At 39.1% G+C, this 25,175-nt stretch overlaps 1 pseudogene; it reads left to right on the forward strand.

The window, feature by feature from the left end:
• Positions 1-1,569: 1,569 nt before the first annotated feature.
• On the forward strand, positions 1,570-24,836 carry LOC148568307 (uncharacterized; annotated as a pseudogene).
• The last annotated feature ends 339 nt before the right edge of the window (positions 24,837-25,175 follow it).

Here is a 25,175-nt window from a genome sequence, read left to right on the forward strand (position 1 = left end):
GATGTTCCTTGTCTCTGTTCCTGCGCATAAACAAACAGAAAACAAGAAAAGATGGGAATCTCTACGTTAGAGTGTAGAGAATTCCCAGTGAAGTAACCTGTGTAAAATAATAAAATAGAAATACTAAATAAATAAAACAGAAAAATTTTGAAAATGATAACTAAAAAAAATTCGAAAATTAACAGGAAAAATAAGCAAGAAAATTAAAATGAATTTAACTAGGTAACACCAAACTTAATTTCAGAAATTAAAAAAAATTATTAGTGCTATTTATTTATTTTAAAAAAATATATATATTTTTTTAAATTTTTTTATTTAAAACTAACTAATAAAAGAAACAAAAACAGAAAACGAAACAGGGGAGAGGGATGCTGAACGGAAAGGAAGAAAAAAATTAAGATGAAAACAAAACGAAAAGAGAAAAAAATAAATGAAAAATAAGAATTAATAATACTAAAATAAAACTAATTAAAAGCAAATTTATCTAATCTAAGCAATCAAACAACGAGAAGTTGTCAATAACAATCAATCCCCGGCAACGGCGCCAAAAATTTGGTGTAGAATTTATAACCACAAACTAACCGGCAAGTGCACCGGGTCGTACCAAGTAATACCTCAGGTGAGTGAGGGTCGATCCCACGAGGATTGATGGACTAAGCAACAATGGTTGATTAATTGGCTTAGTTAGACAAACAGAAAAGAGTGTTGAGAGTGCAAAAAGCATTAAACTAAAGACAGGCGAATAAATAAGTTGGGAATAAAATATGGAGAAGGCAGTTAAGGCTTCAGAGTTATCTATTTTCTGGATTGACTTTTCTTATTAATTTATTTTAATCATGCAAGATTTGATTCATGGCAAACTATATGTGACTAGACCCTAATTCCTTAGACCTTTCTAGTCTTCTCTTTGTTTTAATATTATTAATTTCTATTTTCATTTTTTTCTTTCTTTCTTTGTTTTTTTCTCTTGCTTTTCGTTTTGGTTTCCCTTGTCCCACTGTTTGATTTCACTTCCTTTTATTTTTTTTCTTTTCAAAATTTTACGTCGTTTCTTTTTTTATTTTTATTTTCCTTTTTATTTTTATTTTCTTATATTTTCGTTTTGTTTCTGTTCATTATTAAATTTTCTTTTTTATTTTTCTATATTTTATTAGTTTTATTTTATTTCTGTCTTTAATTTCCAAAAAAAAATTATATAAAAAATGTCGCACTAATATTTTTCTTTAGTTTCTAAAATTAAGTTTGGTGTCCCCTATTTATTTTTTATTTTAGTTTTTCCTGTTTATTTTTCTTGTTAATTTCGAATTTTTCTGTCTTAATTCTACCTATAATTTTCAAAATTTTTTTAATTATTTTATTTAGTATTTTTATTTTATTAGTTTACACAGGTTACCTCACTGGGAGTTCTCTGCACTCTGACGTAGAGATTCCCATATTTTCTTTTTTTTGTTTGTTTATACGCAGGAACAGAGACAAAGAACATCTCTCTTAGACTTTGATCCTGAACCTGAAAGAACTTTCACGCGGTGTTTGCAATAAGCAAGACTTTACAAGGCCGCAGAATCCACTATGGATCCTAATAATGCTGTTAATGCCAATGTGGCAAATCCAAATGGGAATGAGCAACAAAGGAGAGTGCTTGGCTCTTATTCTGCTCCTACTGCAGATCTTTATGGAAAAAGCATTGTGGTACTTCCTATAGCTGCGAACAACTTTGAGTTGAAGCCAAAACTGGTCACCATGGTGCAACAAAACTGCCAGTATCATGGTCTTCCCCACGAAGACCCAAATCAATTTATTTCGAATTTTCTACATATTTGTGATACTGTGAAGACAAATGGAGTGAACCTAGAAGTGTACAAACTCATGCTCTTCCCGTTTGCTATGAGGGATGGAGCAAAGCTATGGCTAGATTCCCAACCCAAGGAGAGTTTGGATACTTGGGACAAGGTTGTTACTGAGTTTCTTACTAAATTTTTTCCACCAAAGAAGCTGACTAAGCTTAGGGTGGAGGTTTAGACCTTCAGGCAGAAGGATGGTAAAATTCTTTATGAAGCTTGGGAGAGATACAAGCTACTGACTAGGCAATGCCCTCCGGACTTGTTCTCCAAATGGACCCAACTAGATATCTTTTATGAAGGCTTGGGTGAAATGTCCAAGATGTGCTTAGATAATTCTGCAGGTGGTTCATTGCATAAGAAGAAGACACCGGAGGAGACTATTGAGCTCATTGAATTGGTTGAAAACAATCAATATTTATACTCATCTAACAGGAATTCTGTAAACTCAGAGACTTCTCAGAAGAGAGGTGTGTTGGAAATGGAAGTTGTTAATGCTATTCTTGCTCAGAACAAGCTTATGTCTCAGCAGATAAATTTACTTTCTTAGTAGATGGGTGGCATGCAAGTCTCACCTATCAACACCCAAAATTCATCTCAAGAGGTCTCTTATGACATGACAGGTAACTTTGTGCAAAATGATAATTATGATTATGCTCAATCCTCTTCTGAACAGGTCAATTACATAGGGAGTGCTCCTAGATATCCCAATAATGATCCCTATTCTCAGACCTACAATCAGGGGTGGAGAAATCACCCAAATTTTGGATGGAGGGACCAACCTCAGAAACACAATAATTCTCAGGGCGGCTTCCAACAGAACAATCACAATAACCGCCAATTTCAATCTCATCAACAACAACCACCTCCACAGGAAAATTCTAAATCCCAAGAAGATTCTAATTGGGAAATGATGAGGAGTTTTGTGCAGGAAACCAGAGCATCAATCAAGAATTTGGAGATTCAGATGGGTTAAATAGCCACAAGAGTTAATGAAATTGATCAGAGGACCACTAATAGCCTTCCTGGTAACACAATTCCAAATCCAAGAAAGGAATGTAAAGCTATCACCTTGATAAGTGGACAAGTGGCAAGTATTAAAGCACAAGTTAATGAGAAGCTAGTTGAAAAAGAAGATTGCAAGGTTATTCAATTGAGAAGTGGTAAAGTAGCTGGCTCTGAGACCAAGGTCAATGGAGAGTTAGTGGTAAAAGAAGGTCCAGAGGAGAAGAAGGAAAAAGTAGAGCACGCCCCTCCAAAGCGTGCAGACAACCCATTTCCAGACTCTCTTGATACTTATCCTACATTGCCAAAGGCTCCTAAGTACAAGTCTAAAATGCCATATCCTCGGAGACTTCAAAAGGAGACCAAAGACAAGCAGTTTTCAAAGTTCTTGGAAGTCTTCAGAAAGTTGCAAATCAATATTCCTTTTGCTGAGATTTTGGAGCAAATGCCTATCTATGTCAAGTTCATGAAGGAGTTATTGTCAAAGAAGAACCCTTTAAAGGGAGATGAGACAGTGGTCCTGACTAAAGAATGCAATGCCATCATTCAGAATAACTTACCAAGGAAGATGCCAGATCCAGGGAGCTTCCAAATTCCATGCACCATTGGGAGCACAACCTTTGAGAAAGCATTATGCGATCTGGGAGCAAGCATCAATCTAGTGCCCTTGTCTGTGATGAAGAAGTTGCAAATCCAAGAGGCACAACCCATAAAGATAGCATTACAGATGGCAGACAAATCTATGAAGCCTGCATACGGATTAGTGAAGAATATCTTGGTCAAAGTGGGTAAGTTCATCCTCCCAGCAGATTTTGTGATTCTTGACATAGAAGAGGATGAGAATGCCTCTATAATTCTAGGAAGACCATTCCTAATCACTGGAAGAGCTCTGATTGATGTGGAAGAAGGTGAATTAGTGCTTAGAGTGCATAATGAGCAACTAGTCTTTCATGTCTTCAAAGATATACATTCAGTAGGTGAAGACGAGAGGTGCACGTAGACTGAGCTTATTGATCCAAACCTTCAAAATCCCCCTGATGATGCACAGCAAAAATTGCAGCTCAACCCTCCTTTGGTGACAATCAATAAAATTCCTCCTGATATCAAACCTAAGTTTGGTGTTCGGAATGCATCATCTACCAAGGAGGAGGTCCCCAAAAAGAAGAAAGTACCCAGGCGGTGGAGAAACAAAAAGATCCCCACTGAAGGTTTCTCCCCAGGAATGAAGGTGGTGTTGACTAGGAATCCAGTATGGACTAACACAGTGAACAGAATCCTCTCTCTGGAGAATATTGAGCTAATTTACGGAGACACAGGAAAGAAGTTCAAAGTAAGGGGTGAAGAGCTGAGCCCCTATGATCCTCCTCCTTAGAGGAGTTGACCGTCAAGCTAGTGACGTTAAAAAAGCGCTTGTCGGGAGGCAACCTGATAATTTTGTATCCTTAGTTATTTTTCGTAGTAGTAGTTTTCTTACTTAGTTGATTTTTTATTGAGTTTTTACTATTTTTCTGATCATGCAGCTATTTTATAACAGGAACCGAACACTTCAGGCGACAAAAAAAAAAGAGCACACGACGCGTACACGTCATATGTGTGTGCATGAAAAATAAAATTGGACAGGGAGTTGAGCAGGAGCGGGGCTGGAACTGTGCTGGGCGCACAAGCCGCATCACGCGTATGTGTACCTCACGCGTGCGCGTCGTTTGCACTTTTTTGCCACCTACGCGTGCACGTCACTGACGCGAACGCGTGACCCTAAAAATCGGCATCAATGAGTGTTTGGGCAGAGAGTTATGATTACTTGGGGCTGGAATTGTGCTAGAGGCACAAACTTGATCACGCGTATGCGTCCCTGACGCGTGCGCGTCCTTTCCCCAAATGGCCATCCACGCGTGCGCGTGCATGACGCGCACGCGTCATATGAAAATTTGGTTCCTAGGCCACGCGAACAGAGAGTTGTGCGTGCGCGCGGCCGCCTTCGCGCGATTTGCACATAACAAGGGCTCGCGTACGCGTGCCAAACACTTACGCATCACTATCACCGTCCAGTTTTAAATTTTCATTCTCTCTCCCTCCCAAATCCTAATCCTCTCTTGTTCTTTTATACTTTTATTCTTCTTTCATCATAATGATTGTTTTTCTTTGTTTTCAGTTCTTCTTTGCTTAAGGACAAGCAAACCTTTAAGTTTGATGTTGTCGCTTCGCTTATTGCTTTTCTGTTTATTTTAATAGCACCAAAGGGAGATGAATGTTCTTCATGGAGGAATGAGATGGCCACTAGAATAACTGAGGTGGTTGAGTTCCTTTCATTCTATTTCTCTTCTGTTCTTATTTTGTTGTTTTCTTTTTTGTGTTGCTTTGATTGCCTGCATGGTCTTTAGTACTTTTAGTTCTTAGAGTTAGTTCTATTCTGTTATTTGTCTCATGTACCGCTCATTGAACTTGAATCTAAAAAGAAAAAGAAAAAAAAAAGAGGTGATATATTGCATGAGAAATTGAGTTTATATTGAAGAGCAGTCTTATTCACTTAAATGTAGTGGTATTTTCTGTGACTCTGAATGCATGACGTGAACAGTGCATATTTAAATTTGAATCAAAGAATGTTGATGTACAAGGAACAGGGATTTAGAGAATTATTATGACTTCTCTGAAATAAACAAAAATTTAATCCTTGAAGCAAAAGAAACAGCAAAAAAAAATGAGGATATAAAAGCAAGGTCCAAGGCTCTGAGCATCAATGACTAGGGAGGTCAGACATGATTAAAAGCTCAAAGAGTTATTTTCCTAGTCATATGCTTGTGGTGTTCTTGTGTCGAATAATCCTTGAGACAAAATATTTAGAGTCGAGATCAATTGCAATTAACAGAGTATGCCAAAGGCTTTGAGCACCACTGTCTGGGAGTAGCTAAAAGAAAAATCAGAACCTCAAAAGAGTTCCCCAGTTAAGTGCTTGTGGTGTTTCTGTGTCAAATAAAACTTGAGACAAAATATTTAAAGTCACGGCTAGATTCTAATTGCTGTGCTCAAGGGTTAAATTGAGTTAAAAAAAGATCAGAGAATTCATAATATTATCCGAATTCTAATTCCGAATGACCCTGACATCCTTCTGAATCAAAGGAGAGTGAGATGCCAAAACTATTCAAGATTGCAGTTGTAAACCCCACTATAAGAAAAGACATGAGCTTAATCGAACTCTCATTCTCATGAAAAGTCACATTCTAAGCCTATGTTATTTTGGTTGCTTGAGGACAAGCAATAATTCAAGTTTGGTGTTGTGATGCGTGAGCATCTTTCCTATATTTTCCCAATTAGTTAACTTTTCATTCCACCTCAGCCAAAATACATTTTATCAGAATCCTTATTTTTCTCTCTGAACCGTGAGCAACTAAACCTCCATTGTTAAGGTTAGGCGCTCTGTCTATTGTATGGATTGATACTATTATTTTTCTATTTTAATTCATGTCTTGATTTATATTTCAAGAATTGTTTTCGTTCTTTATTTTATGAATTTGGGTAGAACGGAAGTATGACCCTCTTTCTAATAGAGTTCTTGTATAACTTGGAAAAGCTCTTTACTTGAACAACAGCTTGAAAATATATTCTCCTAAATTTCTAGTTTATCTGAATTTAACGGGATACGTGACATATAATCCTCTTATAATTGGGTAATTAGGATTTCTATGGCATATAACTAAAATTAAACTTCACCCCCTAATTGGAATTAATTGACCAAGGAATTGGTTGTTGATGAATTTTAGAGGAGACTAGAAAGGTCTAAGGAATTAGGGTCTAGTCACATATAGTTTGCCATGAATTAAATCTTACATGATTAAAATAAATTAATAAGAAAAGTCAATCCAGAAAATAGATAACTCTGAAGCCTTAACTGTTTTCTCCATATTGTTTCTCCAGCTTATTTACTTGCCTGCCTTCTGATATTTTGAATTTATTGTTTAATGCTTTTTGAACTCTCAACGCTCTTCTCTGTTTGTCTAACTAAGTGATAAACCATTATTTTATGGTTTATATTGTGCTTAATTGTGTGATTTTATCAAATCTTTACCCACTTATTCATATGATTAGCATGTATTTACAATTCCTTCCCAAAATTACTTCATGGTTGAAAACTTGCTTCCTAGAGACTTTTTATTATATATTTTAATTCTCTTTTATTCCATTCGATGTCGTGATCTGTGTGTTAAGTGTTTTAGGCTTTATAGGGCATGAATGAATCGGAGATTGGAAAGGAGGTTTGCTAAAATAGAAGGAACACAAGAAATGGAGGAGATGACCAGCAAGAAGTGACGCGGACACATGGTTCATGCGACCGCGCGAAATAGAGGAAATTGCAGTAATGCGGACGCATGGCTCACGTGACCGCGCTGATTGAAAACTGCACAAGTGACGCAAAGGCGTGAACGATGCGCATGCGTGGCAAGGCAGGACGCTGGATGACGCAAACGCGTGGATGACGCGATCGCGTGACGTGCGCGATCTGCAGAATCTGCAGAATTCACTGGGGGCGATTTTGGGCCCTGTTTTGACCCAGTTTTTGGCCCAGAAAAGCATATTAGAGCCAGGGAACATGCAGAGACAAATAACAACATTCATTCTGCATAATTTTTAGTTTTAGATCTGATTTTACTCCTCCTCTAGGTTTTCTCTCTACACATTCATAGTTCTTAGGATTTTGATTTTATTGCTTTTTGGACTAGGATATTGAGAAGAGTTATCACTTCCATCAAGACTTCGTCATTCTAGTTTGTTTCCTTACTTGTCACTTACTCTTCCATGTCCTTTATTTACTCAAAATTATTATTGGATTATTTTTAGAATTTATTGATACAAGAACTATTTTTATTTTTAATTGATCCTTTTGATTATTATTTATCATGTCTTTCAATATTTCCTTTTCTTATTTCATGGATTTTACAAACATAATGAGCGAGTAGTTCCATAACTTGATTGGGAGTTGATTGACAGGAAGACCTTGAGTTGGATGCTCAAGAGTAAAATTATAATTGGGATTCACATTGGGTCGCCATCTAATCACTGACACTAATCCTTCCCAAGGGAGAGGATTAGAACTTGTGAATAGAAACTGACTTCCAACTTGCTTGACTTTTCTTTATCCGGTAAAGGATAACTGAGCAGACAACCTTCAATTATCAATTGATCTTGAGAGAACTCCATCAAGGATAGGGCTTCCAACTAATCTACTCCCGGTCAAGGTTTTTATTTAAGTTACATAAATTCTTCAATTTAATTTCCTGTCTATTAAACTCAATCCATTTGGAAAACATCTGATTAATAAAATAGCACATCTTTCTGCAACTCGTTGGGAGACGACCTGGGACTCATACTCCCAGTATTTTAATTATAATTTTGTGACAATCCTTTTAAATTGATAAGCGAAATTTTGGTTGGTTGAGAACCATACTTGCAACGCATTTCTTATAATAATTTCTTAACTCGCCAATTTCCGCCACGTCAATTTTTGGCGCCGTTGCCGGGGAGTTGCAATAGAGTGCTAAGTTATTGATTGGAATTTATTTATTTGCATTTTATTTTATTTTGCTACTATGAGCTGCATGTTTCTTTCGTTCAATGACGCATTCACTTCCTGATCCAAGCTTGCCAGTATTTGATCCTGAGATTGAAAGAACTATTTCACGTATAAGGCAAGCTCGGCGTCGGTTAGTGATGAGCGGATAATTTATATGCTTTTTGGCATTGTTTTTAGTAGGATCTAGTTACTTTTAGGGATGTTTTCATTAGTTTTTATGTTAAATTCACATTTTTGGACTTTACTATGAGTTTGTGTGTTTTTCTGTGATTTCAAGTATTTTCTGGCTGAAATTGAAGGACTTGAGCAAAAATCAGATTCAGAGGTTGAAGAAGGACTGTTGATGCTGTTGGATTCTGACCTCCCTGCACTCAAAGTAGATTTTCTGGAGCTACAGAACTCAAAATTGTGCACTTCCAATTGCGTTGGAAAGTAGACATCCAGGGCTTTCCAGAAATATATAATAGTCCATACTTTGGCCGCGTTTAGACAACACAAAAGGGCGTTGAACGCCAGTTCTACGCTGCAGTCTGGAGTTAAACGCCAGAAACACGTCACGAACCAGAGTTGAACGCCAAAAAAGCGTTACAACTTGGCGTTCAACTCCAAAAGAAGCCTCTGCACGTGGAAAGCTAAAGCTCAGCCCAAGCACACACCAAGTGGGCCCCGGAAGTGGATTTATGCATCAATTACTTACTTCTATAAACCCTAGTAGCTAGTTTAGTATAAATAGGACTTTTTACTATTGTATTAGACATCCTGGATTGTATTTTTGATCCTGTGATCACGCTTTGGGGCTGGCCTCTCGGCCATGCCTGAACCTTTTACTTATGTATTTTCAACGGTAGAGTTTCTACACTCCATAGATTAAGGTGTGGAGCTTTGCTGTTCCTCACGAATTAATGCAAAGTACTACTGTTTCTCTATTCAACTCAACTTATTCCGCTTCTAAGATATTCATTCACAATTTAATATGAATGTGATGAACGTGACAATCATCATCATTCCCATACGAATGCGTGCCTGACAACCACTTCCGTTCCACCTTAGATTGGATGATTATCTCTTGGATCTCTTAATCAGAATCTTCGTGGTATAAGCTAGATTGATGGCGGCATTCATGAGAATCCGGAAAGTCTAAACCTTGTCTGTGGTATTCCGAGTAGGATTCAGGGATTGAATGACTGTGATGAACTTCAAACTCACGAGTGCTGGGTGTAGTGACAGACGCAAAAGGATAGTAAATCCTATTCCAGTATGATCGAGAACCTCCAGATGATTAGCCATGCAGTGACAGCGCATTGGACCATTTTCACAGAGAGGATGGGATGTAGCCATTGACAACAGTGATGCCTCCAGATGATTAGTCATGCAGTGACAGCGCATTGGACCATTTTCACAGAGAGGATGAGATGTAGCCATTGACGGTGGTGATGTCCTTACATAAAGTTTGCCATGGAAAGGAGTAAGACTGATTGGATGAAGACAGCGGGAAAGCAGAAGTTCAGAAGAACGAAGGCATCTCTATACGCTTATCTGAAATTCTCACCAATGAATTACATAAGTATTTCTATCTTTATTTTCTATTCATTTATTATTATTATTCGAAAACTCCATAACCATTTGATATCTGCCTGACTGAGATTTACAAGGTGACCATAGCTTGCTTCATACCAATAATCTCCGTGGGATCGACCCTTACTCACGTAAGGTTTATTACTTGGACGACCCAGTGCACTTGCTGGTTAGTTGTGCGAAGTTGTGAAGTTATGTTTGGACCATGGTATTGTGCACCAGTTATTGGCGCCATTGCCAGGGAGAGAACGAGCAACAAATTTTACAACCTGAGTAACAATTTCGCATACCAGTTAGTCCTCTCTGAGGGCGGATCTGAAACGTCACTTGAGGAAGAAGCAAGCCCCCGTTCTACTGATTCGGTTGATTCACGTGCAGGTGACATGGCAGAACCTAGGAGAGTTACTATCTAGGAGGCTGGAGCCCCTGATTTCACAATGCAACCGTTTCAAGCGCATCACCCAGTAGTGGCCACAGATTTTGAAATAAAGACTGCACTGCTCAACTTGATGCCTAAGTTTCATGGCTTACCTACTCAAGAGCCTATTAAGCACCTGAGGGATTTCCAAGCAGCCTGTTCTACTTTCAGGCGCGATGGTGCAGATGAAACTTCTATTTTGTTAAAAGCTTTCCCATTCTCTCTTGAGGGAAAGGCGAGAGAGTGGTACTACACTCAACCCGCAGCAACTATTTCTGACTGGGATACGCTTAGAAGAGAATTTTTGAAAAAATTCTTTCCAGCTGAAGTTACTGACAAACTGAGGAAAGACATTTCCATGATTGTTCAGGACGAATCCGAGACATTTTATGAATACTGGGAGCGCTTCAACAACCTTCTGGAAGCATGCCCCCACCATATGATTGACAAGATAGTGTTGCTCGGCTATGTCACACAGGGCATGAGGCCCCAAGATAAGACCACATTGGAAAGTACTAGCAATAGGTCTATGAAAAAGTACAAGACCACTGATGAGGCATGGCAATTGATCAGCGACTTAGCTGAATCTACTAGGAATCACAGGCAAAAACAAAGCCGGTCAAAAGCTGTTGCAGAAGTATCCTCTAACAGAGAGACTGCTACTCTAACTCAGAGTATCTGTGAAATGACCAACTTACTGAAGCAGATGAAGTTGAGTCAACAACAAGCTCAACCTTCTCCACCACAGCAAAGCCAACAGTTGGTTCCACAGAGAGTGTGTGGGATCTGTGCTGATTATAGCCATTATACTGATGAATGTCCGCAGCTCCAGTAGGAAGACAACACTGTAGCAGCAACTCATAACTTTTATGATCACCCCAATCAAGGATACAATCAATGTGGCAGTTACAACCATGGATGGTAGGATAATTCTAACCAGGGTTGGAGAGATAATTCTAACCAGAATTGGAAGGACAATAATAACAGAGGAGGCAGAGACAATCAGAGAAATCAGAGGTGGAATAATAACAACAACAGGCAGCAGAACCAGCCTTACATAGCACCTCACCTGAGGCAATTTCAAAAACCACAGCACAACCAACAGCAGACCTCTCAGATCACTTATCCCTCTTCATCTTCTAATGATGAGTTACTACAATCTATTGATCGGAGACAGCAGGCCATGGAAAACAACCTTACTTCTACTCTAAATGGTCTAAACTCTACCTTACAAGCTTTCGTATCACAGATTGGATCACTGAATAATTCCAACAACCAGCCTTTGAGCTCCAGCGAAATCCCCTCTCAACCATTGCCTAATCCAAAGGGTGGCATCAATGCCATCACCCTAAGGTCCGGAACCACACTGAAAGAGAGGAATCAGGAGGAGCCAATTCCATCAGAACACGCCTCAGCTGAAGATGTGGTAGAAGTAGAGGATGCTGAAGAGGAAGAGGAGATACAAGACATGGGTGAAGAAGTAGACGCTCAACCACAGAAGGAAACACCAAAGGAGGCAGACCCTGCAGAAAATGCCCTCCCTATTCCATTTCCACAAATTGCAAGGAAGCCCAGAAAGCAGATGGAACTTGATCCCAAAATGGTAGAAATATTCAAAAAGGTTGAGGTAACTGTTCCCCTTTTTGATGTTATTCAGCAGGTACCTAAATACGCAAAGTTTCTAAAAGATTTATGTATACATAAAGACAAAATTAATGAATTAGAAACTATTCCTTTAGGTAGTTCTATATCTGCTTTAATGTGAGGTATACATGAAAAATGTAGTGATCCAGGCCCATGTATGGTTAATTGTACTATTGGTGGTGTGATATTTTCTGACTGCATGTGTGATTTAGGAGCATGTATTAGTATAATGCCTTTGTCTATATATGATACTTTGAGGCTCCCTCCCTTAAAAAGGTCGGCAGCTCGTTTTGTGTTAGCAGATAAAAGCATAATTACAGTGGTTGGAATTGCTGAAGATGTATTAATGAGCATCAAGGGGCTCACATTTTCCATTGACTTCTATATCCTGGAAATGCCCCCTAATGACTCAGGAAAGCCATCATCAATCCTGCTTGGAAGACCATTCCTGAAGACTTCAAAGTTTAAGCTGGACGCATTTTCCGGAACTTATTCCTTTGAAATAGATGGCAGAATAGTGAAATTCAGTTTAAATGGAGCTATGGAGCACCCTCTGGATGACCTTTCTATCTCCCAGTGTGACATCATAGACGAAACCGTGGCTGAAGTTCACCAGGAGGAGTTAGAAGAGAAGTACACAGGACAAGGTCCAAGTGTGGGGACACTTTCAGAGGACAATGAAGGTCCTTTGCCACTATCACCAGCCCCAGATAATCCAGAGCCTGCCCATGAGCAGAAATTAGAATTAAAGCCCCTCCCTCCACACCTCAAGTATGCTTACCTTGGACAAGCAGAAGTTTCCAGTTATTATTGCAAGGGAACTCACTTCCCAACAAGAAGAACAGCTACTCAGTGTGCTGAGGAAACACAAAAGAGCAATTGGATGGATCTTGGCAGATTTAGAAGGCATCAACCCTCAAGTTTGTGAGCACAGAATATTTTTAGAAGAGGGAGCTAGGCCTGTTCGTCAACCCCAGAGAAGACTGAATCCCACTATCTTGGAGGTTGTCAAAAAGGAAGTGACCAGACTACTTGAGGCGGATATCATCTACCCCATCTCAGACAGTGAATGGGTAAGCCCAGTACAAGTGGTACCCAAGAAGTCTGGAGTCACTACAGTGAAGAATGAGCATGGAGAGCTCATAGCAACCAGAGTACAGAACGCCTGGAGAGTCTGCATTGATTACAGGCGCCTCAACCAAGCCACTCGTAAGGATCACTACCCCCTTCCATTTATTGATCAAATGCTGGATCGCCTGTCAGGTAAATCACATTATTGCTTTTTAGATGGTTACACAGGCTATTTCCAGATTCATATAGCTCCTGAAGATCAGGAAAAGACTACTTTTACATGTCCTTTTGGAACTTATGCTTATAAAAGAATGCCCTTTGGCTTGTGCAATGCACCAGCTACTTTCCAAAGGTGCATGATGAGTCTTTTCTCTGACCTTATTAAGGACTGTATGGAGGTTTTTATGGATAATTTTAGCGTTTATGGTGATTCCTTTAGCCTTTGCTTAGATATTTTATCTAGAGTATTAGAGAGATGTGTCAATACAAACCTTGTATTGAATTTTAAAAAATGTCACTTTATGGTAAAACAAGGGATTGTACTAGGACATGTTATGTCTAATACTGGCATTTCTGTGGATCCAGCAAAGGTGGATGTTATTTCTAGTTTACCTTACCCCTCCTCTGTGAGGGAAGTCCGTTCGTTCCTTGGCCATGCAGGTTTTTACCGAAGGTTCATTAAGGACTTTAGTAAGGTAGCACTACCCTTGTCCAGACTACTGCAGAAGGATATTGAGTTCGAGTTCAGTGAGGATTGCAAACAAGCGTTTGATAAGCTGAAGACCGTCCTGACTCAAGCTCCAATTGTGAGAGGACCAGACTGGAGCCAGCCATTTAAAATCATGTGCGATGCTTCCAACCATGCAGTAGGAGCAATGCTGGCTCAGCATGACGGTAAGGACCCTTTTGTATTTGCTTATGCGTCTAAAACTTTAGACACAGCTCAGTCTAATTGCACTACTACTGAGAAAGAGCTTCTTGCTATTGTTTTTGCTCTGGATAAATTTTGAGCCTATTTACTTGGTACTAAAGTAGTAGTGTACTCAGACCACGCATCTCTAAAGTATTTATTAGCTAAAAAGGAGTCCAAACCAAGGATTATACGTTGGATATTGCTTCTACAAGAATTTGATTTAGAAATTAAGGATAGGAGTGGTAACCAGAATTTAGTGGCGGACCACTTAAGTCGCCTTGAGCACATTAAAGATGACTCCACTCCTATAGCTGATAATTTCCCATTTGATAACCTGCAAGCAGTATCTGAGGTAGTCCCTTGGTATGCACCTGTAGCTAATTATCTAGTTAGCCGCACTTTTCCTCCAGACTTTACTAAGCATCAAAGAGACAAGTTGAAAAGTGAGTCCAAATATTATATATGGGATGACCCATATTTATGGAGATGTGGCGCTGACCAAGTAATTAGATGGTGTGTGCCTCAATCAGAATTCTAGTCCATTTTAGAGGCCTGCCACTCATCTGAGAGTGGAGGACATTTTGGCCCTCAAAGAACAGCTAGGAAAATTTTAGACTGTGGATTCTGGTGGCCTACTCTTTTTAGAGACGCTGCTGAATTTTGTAAATCTTGTTTCCCATGCCAAAGGTTTGGTAATATATCCAAGAGGGATGAGATGCCTCAACAGACTATGCTTTTTTGTGAAATTTTTATGTTTGGGGCATTGACTTCATGGGTCCATTCCCAAATTTTAATGGTCATTTTTATATATTGTTAGCTGTAGATTACGTTTCTAAATGGGTAGAAGCAATTCCTACCCTCACTGATGATGCTAACATCGTTGTTTCCTTTGTTAGAAACCACATTATTTGTCGCTTTGGATCACCACGAGCAATCATGAGCCATCAAGGCACCCATTTCTGTAACAGGAAAGTAACAGGATTACTGAAGAAGCATGGGATAGTTCATAAAGTGGCAACAGCCTATCATCCCCAGACTAATGGGCAAGCTGAGGTGTCTAACAGAGAGATAAAGAATATATTGCAGAAGATAGTCAAACCTCATAGAAGAGACTGGAGCACCAGGCTATAAGATGCATGATGAGCGGATAATTTATACACTTTTTGGCATTGTTTATAGGTAGTTTTTAATATGTTTTAGTCACTTTTTATTATATTTTTATTAGTTTTTAAATAAAAATCATATTTCTGGACTTTACTATGAGTTTGTGTGTTTTTCTGTAATTTTAGGTATTTTCTGGCTAAAATTGAGGGAGCTGAGCAAAAATCTGATTCAGGCTGAAAAAGGACTGCTGATGCTGTTGGATTCTGACCTTCCTGCACTCGGAATGGATTTTTTGGAGCTACATAATTCCAATTGGCGCGCTCTCAATTGCGTTGGAAAGTAGACATCCAGGGCTTTCCAGAAATATATAATAGTTTATACTTTGCTCAAGGATAGATGACATAAACTGGCGTTCAATGCCAGTTCCATGTTGCATTCTGGCGTTAAACACCAGAAACAGGTTACAAGTTGGAGTTAAACGCCAGAAACAGGTTACAACCTAGCGTTTAACTCTAGAAACAGCCTAGGCATGTGTAAAGCTCAAGTCTCAGTCCCAGCACTCACCAAGTGGGCCCCAGAAGTGGATCTCTGCACTATCTATCTTAGTTTACTCATTTTCTGTAAACCTAGGTTACTAGTTTAGTATTTAAACAACTTTTAGAGATTTATTTTGCACCTCATGACATTTTTAGATCTGAACTTTGTACTCTTTAACGTCATGAGTCTTTAAACTCCCTTGTTGGGGGTGAGGAGTTCTGCTGTGTTTCGATGAATTAATGCAATTATTTCTGTTTTCTATTCATACACTCTTGTTTCTATCTAAGATGTTCATTCGCACTTCAATATGATGGATGTGATGATCCGTGACACTCATCACCATTCTCAACCTATGAACGTGTGCCTGACAACCACCTCCATTCTACCTTCGATTGAATGAGTATCTCTTGGATTCCTTAATTAGAATCTTCGTGGTATAAGCTAGAATCCATTGGCAGCATTCATGAGAATCTGGAAAGTTTAAACCTTGTCTGTGGTATTCCGAGTAGGATTTAGGGATTGAATGACTGTGACGAGCTTCAAACTCACAAGGGTTGGGCGTAGTGACAGACGCAAAAGGATCAATGGATCCTATTCCAGCATGAGTGAGAACCGACAGATGATTAGCCGTGCGGTGACAGCGCACCTTGACCATTTTCACTGAGAGGACGGATGGTAGCCATTGACAACGGTGATCCACCAACACACAGCTTTCCATAGGAGGAACCTTGCGTACGTGAAGAAGAAGACAGGAGAAAAGCAGAGATTCAGAAGACAAAGCATCTCCAAAACTCCAACCTATTCTCCATTACTGCATAACAAGTATTTAATTCATGCTCTTTTATTTTTCGCAATCCAAACTGATAATTATAATTGATATCCTGACTAAGAATTACAAGATAACCATAGATTGCTTCAAGCCAACAATCTCCGTGGGATTCGACCCTTACTCACATAAGGTATTACTTGGACGACCCAGTGCACTTGCTGGTTATGGTACGAGTTGTGAAAAGTGTGATTCACATTTCGTGCACCAATGCACTCTGGGCATATAGAACAGCATACAAGACACCCATTGGGATGAGTCCCTTCCGCTTAGTTTATGGAAAAGCCTGTCACCTCCCAGTAGAGGTCGAGCACAAAGCCTTTTGGGCAGTAAAGGAGTGCAATATGGGATTTGAGAAAGCCAGAGCTGAAAGGAAGTTGCAACTGCAAGAATTAGAAAGCCTTCGCCTAGAAGCTTATGAAAACTCAAGGCTGTACAAGGAAAAGATGAAGGCTGTGCATGATAAGCACATCAAGAGGAGAGAGTTCCAACCTGGGGACTTTGTCCTCCTTTACAACTTTAGACTGAGACTCATGCCGGGCAAGTTAAGATCAAGATGGGAAGGTCCATATAGAGTAGAGAAAGCTGAGCCATACAGAGTCTTCCATCTGAGTCATCCTTCAAGCTCTGAATTCATCAAAGTCAATGGGCATCGCTTAAAGCTATATCATGGTGAGAAGGCGACGAAACCCAAGGAGCTCGAGATCTTCCTCTTGGAGGATCCACCCACAGCAGAAGACTGAGCTAGTGGAGCGTCCAACTTAAGGATGTTAAAGCAAAGTGCTGGGTGGGAGACAACCCACCATGGTATGATCGTTCCCTTCTTTATTCTTAGATTTCTTTTTCAATAACTCTTCTCTTTATTAGCACATTTAGCTTGCATCTGCATTTGCATATTTTTATTAAAAAAAAAAGGGGTTCGCGACGCGACAGCGTTGTCGACGCGTCCGCGTCGCAGGTGAGTTAGAAAGAAAAACAAATCGAACAGAAAGTCACGCGGGAGCGTGGCTGGAGGCATGCCTTTGGCACAAATTGATCCACACGACCGCATCACTGACGCGTCTACGTCACCCACGCGGACGCGTGACCTGAAAATCGACGTAAAAAAGGGTGCATGGCAGAAAGTTGTGCTAGAGTGGTGCTGAACTGGCGCTGGATGCACAGTCCCTACCACGCGAACGCGTGCCCCACGCGAACGCGTGCCCCACGCGTCCGCATCATATCCCAATATTGGTCACCCATGCGATCGCGTCAAGCACGCGACCGCGTCACCCTGGAATTTGGCAATAATGAGTCTTGAACAGAGAGTTGTGCGAGCGCGAGGCTGCCCTCGCGCCAGTAGCACAAAACGAGTCACGCGTCTACGTGACCAACGCGACCGCGTCAACTCATCTAAGCGCCATCCGCGCGAACGCGTACCCCACGCGACCGCGTCACTTGCGCCGCACAGCTTAACCTAATCTGCCAAAATATCTTATCTTTCTCTTTCCCAAATCCTACTTTTTCTTTTCCCTCCTTATTTCTTCCTTCTTCCTTCTTTCTCACTCTCTACTTTTTCTCTCTCTCACCACCATTATCAAGGTTTTTTCTTTTCTTCTCCCCTCCTTACTTTTCTATTCTTGTTTTTATGTTATCTTTTTCTTTTCTTTTTACTTTCATTATTCATGTTTTCTTTTTCTTTATTTTTCTTTTAATTGGTGTTGGAAATTTTTTGGGTCACTATTCTTTCCTATGATTTGCTTGTGAATTATTCAGGAACTGTTTGACAATTATATATCACTTTTTAAAAGGGTTGCTTGCATGTTCAATTTATTATTTTCATTAGCTTATTTACCATGCATGCTACGTGTTTGTGAAAACGCTCGTATGGCATTGTGTACTATTTTTGGATTTCTTTTATCCTATTACTCTAAATGCTTGCTTTTCACAAAACCCTTTTTATATTTTATTACTTAAATATAATTGTTATTACAAATAGGTTATTAGTTTGAAAGGCTTGGTAATCTACCATGGACATTGAATGCTTGATCTATGCTACTCATGCATTTGCCTGCATGCCAATAAACACCTTGCATTTAATTGTCATCATATGCACTTCTTATATTTTCATTTATGATTTTTCACATGTAGTCATGACCATGTGTTAACATCATTTACCTTTTAATGTGCATTAATTACCACCTTTCCCATTCTCTTCCTTACTCTATCCCTTGACATTTTGACATACTTTCTCTTTTCTCCCTTTTAGGATGGCCACCAAGAAAGGCAAGGAGAAAGCTACTCCCAAACCTCCAGCAAGAAGAGGAACAAAGAGAGCATTAGTGGCAGAGCCATCTTCGACTACAGTTAAGCCCTCAACAAAAAGAATTAAGAGGATTATAAAGGTTGATAAAAAGGAAAAAGCCTTCCCAGCAAAGGACACTGCGTGATTTCCTAATCGCTTCTGTGAGCAAATGTTCCCCATCCTAGCAGAAAGGAGTTACAACAACGAATACCTTCTTATCCTCTCGACCCGTATTACTGAATTTGTTAAGCCACAAATTGCACGAAGACAATGGGGTTTCCTACAGAGACAACCACGGCAGGTTAATCTTTCTTGGGTAGTAGAGTTCTACTCCAATTTCTACCTGCCAACCCTGCAGTCTGTTTATGTCCGACAGAAGCAAGTCCTCATTACAGAAGAGGCCACCCAACGAGCTTTAGTTCTTCCTCCTACTCCAGAAGGACTGGACGCATTTCAAGAAGCCGCACTCAAGCGCCAGATGTACCAATTTGACTGGGATGCTATTCTCAGAGTTATCGCACTACCTGGCAGCAGATGGATGATAAACCCATATTTTATGATATATTTTGTGCTTAGTTTGAGTGATTTATTCAATACTTCACCCACTTATTCATGTTAATTGCATGGCTTTACTTTCCCTTCCTCATTATATGATGTATGTGAAAAGTATGTTTTCTATGCTTTTAAATTAATTATTTTAATCACTTTTAATTCCATTCGATGCCGTGATTAGTGTGTTGAGTAGTTTCAGATCTTCTAAGGCAGGAATGACTCAAAGGATGGAAAGGAAACATACAAAAATAGAAGGAAAGTGCAAAATGGAGTTCTGAAGAAACTGGCATCCACGCGATCGCATGGACGACGCGATCGCGTGCCAAGCGCGAATCAACAGCGACGCGGTCGCATGGCTGACACGACCGCGTGGTAAGGAAAAGCTCCGAATGACGCGACCGCATGACCCACGCGGACGCGTGACAGAGGCCACATATCAGAAATTGCAGAAAATGCTCATTGCGAATTTTGAAACCCTTTTTGGCCCAAATCCAAGTCCAGAAGGCATAGACTAGAGGTTATGAAGTGAAGGAATGCAACCATTCAGAGAGAGATTCCACTTTAGTTTAGTTTTCATGATTTAGATTTAGTTAAGAGAGAGATTCTCTCTCTCTTTAGGATTAGGATTTAGAATTAGGATTCTTATTCACTTTCAAGGTTATCTCTTTTGATCAGGTTCAATATTCCTTTTATTTACTTCTACAAGCCACTTTATGAATTCTTTCATGTTACAGATTACTCTTTTATTAATGTTAGTTGAGGTATTTCAGTTTAATATTGATTTCTTTTGTTTATGCTATTGTTGCTTTTACTCTGAAGACGTCCTTATTCCAAGTATATTTACTTTTCTCCTTTTGGCCTTGGTTAAGAAATCAGTAACTCAGGAGTTATCAAACTCAAACATGATTGATAATTGTTATCTTTGTTAATTGAATTGAACTTCCATAATCCCAATCTTTTCTTAGGAAATAAATAGGATTCGAAGATCAAACCAATTAATCCCTTGACCTTCCTTTATCTTAGTTAAGGTTAACAAAGTGGAATTAAGATTCAACCATCATCATCATTGATAAGGATAGCTAGGATAGGACCTCTAATTTCTTGTACCTTGCTAAAAGTTTGCTTTACAGTTATTTATTTATTCTAATTACCATTTAATTTACTTGTCATCAATTTACTCGTTCCTCATTCTTGAACCCCTAAATTTACAATCTCCATAATCAATAATAAGAACATACTTCCCTGCAGTTCCTTGAGAAGACGACCCGAGTTTAAATACTCGGTTATCAAATTTAAAAGGGGTTTGTTACTTGTGACAACCAAAACGTTTGCACAAAAGGGATTTTTGTTGGTTTAGAGACTATATCTACAAGGCGACTGTTTTTATGACATTTTTTACTGGCAAAAATCTCGCTCGTCAATGGATTTATGGATACCATCGTTCCCGTCCTAAGGGAATATCGGCTTCCGCACTAATCTTGGAGGCTCACGTATGGGCACAGATCATGTCCCATTATGTCTTTCCGAGCACTCACGAGTCCTCCTTCACTGCAGACATGGCCGTTCTACTGTGGTGCATCCTTACATACCAGCCTCTAAACCTACCAAGACATATCCGGAATGCCATGGGACACGTACAAATTGCGAGCAACTTACCTTTTCCCGCCTTGGTCTCAGATCTTGTCTCAGCAGCCGAAGTCTCCTACAGAGCTGGGGACACCAAAGCCATGCTTCCACGGGATGATCAGTATGTCCCTAATGAGAAATATATCAGATCTCCAGCCGTAACTACAAGCCAACCCACTGAACCGGCTGAAGAGATTCCTCCTTCAACACCACAAGCACCTACAACAAACCAACTGCTCCATCAGATACTTGAAAGGTTGGATCGGCAGGAACACAAAGCAAAGCTAAGAGAGCGCTGTAACAAGCGCCGATTCACATACCTCAAGGAGCTACTTAAGGGAAAATACAGAGACTCAGACACCCCGGACTCCACTTTCTTTACTAGCGCAGGGAGCCATGATGGTCCCGACTGTGGAGATACTGCTACCAGCCCACCTTTGTTCCTGACAGATTGCACCGAGGACGGTGCAAAGCCTTAAGTGTGGGGAGGTCGGTCAGTACCTTACTTCCGGAGGTAATTTCTCTTCCCTAACACCAATAAAATAGGTTATTTAGTTAGTTTTTATTTTATAAAATAGGATAAATTGCATAGTAATAGGTTAGTTGCATGCATGTTCTACTTGATTGAAAAGACAATAAGTTTCTTCTAAGACCCTATTTTTAGAACAAAATTTCACTAATTTTAATCAAAACTTTTATGTTAAATTTGCTTGAAGTTGTATTTGGAACATGGTTTTTGAGCTAAAGAACACACAACCTGTGAGATTTGAGCCTTTATACATGGTTACATTATTTAACCATAATTGTTTTGTTCTTGTGTGTTTACTTCTCTATAATTGTAATCTATATTTTGTTTCATCCTATATGTCCAATGTTTAATATATTTATATGCTTGCATATGATTGAGGCCATTATTTGTTTAGCTCACTTATCCAAATTAAGCCTACCCCTTAAGTTACCTTTGTTAGCCACTTTGAGCCTTTAAATCTCATTTGTTCTTTATTTTACCACATTACTAGCCTTAAGCGGATAAACAATTATATATCCTAATTGCATCTTTGGTTAGCTTAAGATAGAATTGTGTGTTAATTGAGTACGGAAAAATTGTGGGAACAAAATATAATAAGAGAATGTGTCATGATAATATAATGGCAATTTGGGTGCCTACTCATGTTAAACTATAAAAATTAAAAATCTATGTGCATTGATAAACTACGTTTATATTTATGATTCAAAAAATAAATAAATAAATAAATAAAAAATAAAAAAAATCCAAAAATATTCAATAATTAAATAAGGGGACAAAATTATCCCATATATTAAGTTAAGAATTCAAAGATCAATTCATGTATGATAAAATTAAAATAAAAGTTGATACATGAGTAAGGAATGTGAAAACAAAATTTTGGGTAGCTAGGTGGTGAAATTTAAGCTATAAAGAATATATATGTGTGTTAGGTGAAAGCTTGGGTTAATTAAAGATTCAATTTATAAGCTTACTTAGCCATATATATGTACCCTTACCCATACCTTGGCCCCATTACAACCTTGAAAAGACCTCATGATGTTTGCATTGGTGTATTAAATATTGTTGATTGGTTAGGAGAAGGACAAAAATTAGAGAGCATGATTAGAGGAGGATAGAGTGATTACCCTAAACACTAGAGAGATTAGAGCATACATACATCATCAGTGAGGGTTCAATGCTTAAATTCTATGTTCCCTGTTTTCATGAGCTACCTTCTTGCATTTTTATCTGTTCTTACTGTATAAGAATTGAATTAGCGGAATTTGATCTATGATTGTCTTGAAGAGCTTATTTACTTTAGACCAAGTGGACAAGAATCATTAGTTGCATTCACATATATAGGTTGCATTGCATTGCATGAGTTTTACATGTTCCTACTCATTTATTTTATCTCCTTCAACTAAGCATGAGGACATGCTAATATCTAAGTGTGTGGAGGTTGATAAACCATTATTTTATGGTTTATATTGTGCTTAATTGTGTGGTTTTATCAAATCTTTACCCACTTATTCATATGATTAGCATGCATTTACAATTCCTTCCCAAAATTACTTCATGGTTGAAAACTTGCTTCCTAGAGACTTTTTATTATATATTTTAATTCTCCTTTATTCCATTCGATGTCGTGATCTGTGTGTTAAGTGTTTCAGGCTTTATAGGGCATGAATGACTCGGAGATTGGAAAGGAGGTTTGCTAAAATGGAAGGAACACAAGAAATGGAGGAGATGACCAGCGAGAAATGACGCGGACGCAAGGTTCACGCGACCGTGCGAAATAGAGGAAATTGCAGTAACGCGGACGCATAGCTCATGCGACCGCGCGGATTGGAAACTGCACAAGTGACGCGAAGGCATGGACGACGCGCACGCGTGGCAAGGCAGGACGCTGGATGACGCGAACGTGTGGATGACGCGATCGCGTGACGTGCGCGATCTGCAGAATCTACAGAATTTGCTGGGGGTGATTTTGGGCCCTGTTTTGACCCAGTTTTCGGCCCAGAAAAGCATATTAGAGCCAGGGAACATGCAGAGACAAATAACAACATTCATTTCGCATAATTTGTAGTTTCAGATCTGATTTCACTCCTCCTCTAGGTTTTCTCTCTACACATTCATAGTTCTTAGGATTTTGATTTTATTGCTTTTTGGACTGGGATATTGAGAAGAGTTATCACTTCCATCAAGACTTCGTCATTCTAGTTTGTTTCCTTACTTGTCACTAACTCTTCCATGTCCTTTATTTACTCAGAATTATTATTGGATTATTTTTAGAATTTATTGATACAAGAACTATTTTTATTTTTAATTGATCCTTTTGATTATTATTTATCATGTCTTTCAATATTTCCTTTTCTTATTTCATGGATTTTACAAACATAATGAGCGAGTAGTTCCATAACTTGATAGGGAGTTGATTGACAAGAAGACCTTGAGTTGGATGCTCAAGAGTAAAATTATAATTGGGATTCGCGTTGGGTCGCCATCTAATCACTGACACTAATCCTTCCCAAGGGAGAGGATTAGAACTTGTGAATAGAAACTGACTTCCAACTTGCTTGACTTTCCTTTATCCGGTAAAGGATAACTGAGCAGACAACCTTCAATTATCAATTGATCTTGAGAGAACTCCATCAAGGATAGGGCTTCCAACTAATCTACTCCCGGTCAAGGTTTTTATTTAAGTTACATAAATTCTCCAATTTAATTTCCTGTCTATTAAACTCAATCCTTTTGGAAAACATCTGATTAATAAAATAGCACATCTTTCTGCAACTCGTTGGGAGACGACCTGGGACTCATACTCCCAGTATTTTAATTCTAATTTTGTGACAATCCTTTTAAATTGATAAGCAGAATTTTGGTTGGTTGAGAACCATACTTGCAACGCATCTCTTAGAATAATTTCTTAACTCGCCAATTTCCGCCAGAAATCTCGCGTTGGTTTAAAGGTAATCAGCATGTATACGTCGCAAATAGAGCCAACCATATTCCAGACTAAGCATTTTACTGCCCCTTCATACATAGCGTGATGACATAGACTTACCATGATGGTTATAGGCAGGAACCAATAATGATGATTCGACGCACTTGCTAGCATGTGAACCGCAGCATTCAAGACCTACAGTATTACCAACACATATAAACCATCCTATTAGGGGTTACACTAATAAGATAATCAACGAGGAAATCAGGGCAACGAACACATGCAGTAGGTATCAGGGACTCACGTCGTCAACAACTTCGCACTTAGGGACAAGAGTCATGAGCGCTCCCCTGCTAGCTATGCAGTCACCGGCGTCAATCAAAAGCTCACTATGGTTAACACAAACATTCACATCAACCGATTAGTATACCCAAGCATTAGATGACTAGCATTGAGGGTAGGGCACTAAGATCCTAATGGGGACAGGGCAGTAAAATGCAACGGGATAATCCTTAACTGATTGTCATTGGTTTGCATACCTCTCTTGAAGATTTTTGTCAAAGATGTAAGTTGCAACGGCCAACTTCACACCTAATCAATTCATTTCGTTATTTGGAGGGAAGATCAAGTTCATGGACTATAAATAATCAATGAAAATCACTCAGTTCAAGTGGATATGACACCCTGAGCGGACTAGGCAATTAGAACTACTTATTTGATTACCCATATATACTTAATCACTTTTGGAATGCGTTCGACTTTCA

The sequence above is a fragment of the Arachis ipaensis genome, chromosome B4 (genome assembly GCF_059453495.1).
Source record: "Arachis ipaensis isolate K30076 ecotype BB chromosome B4, ASM5945349v1, whole genome shotgun sequence".
In the NCBI taxonomy this organism is placed as follows: Eukaryota; Viridiplantae; Streptophyta; class Magnoliopsida; order Fabales; family Fabaceae; genus Arachis; species Arachis ipaensis.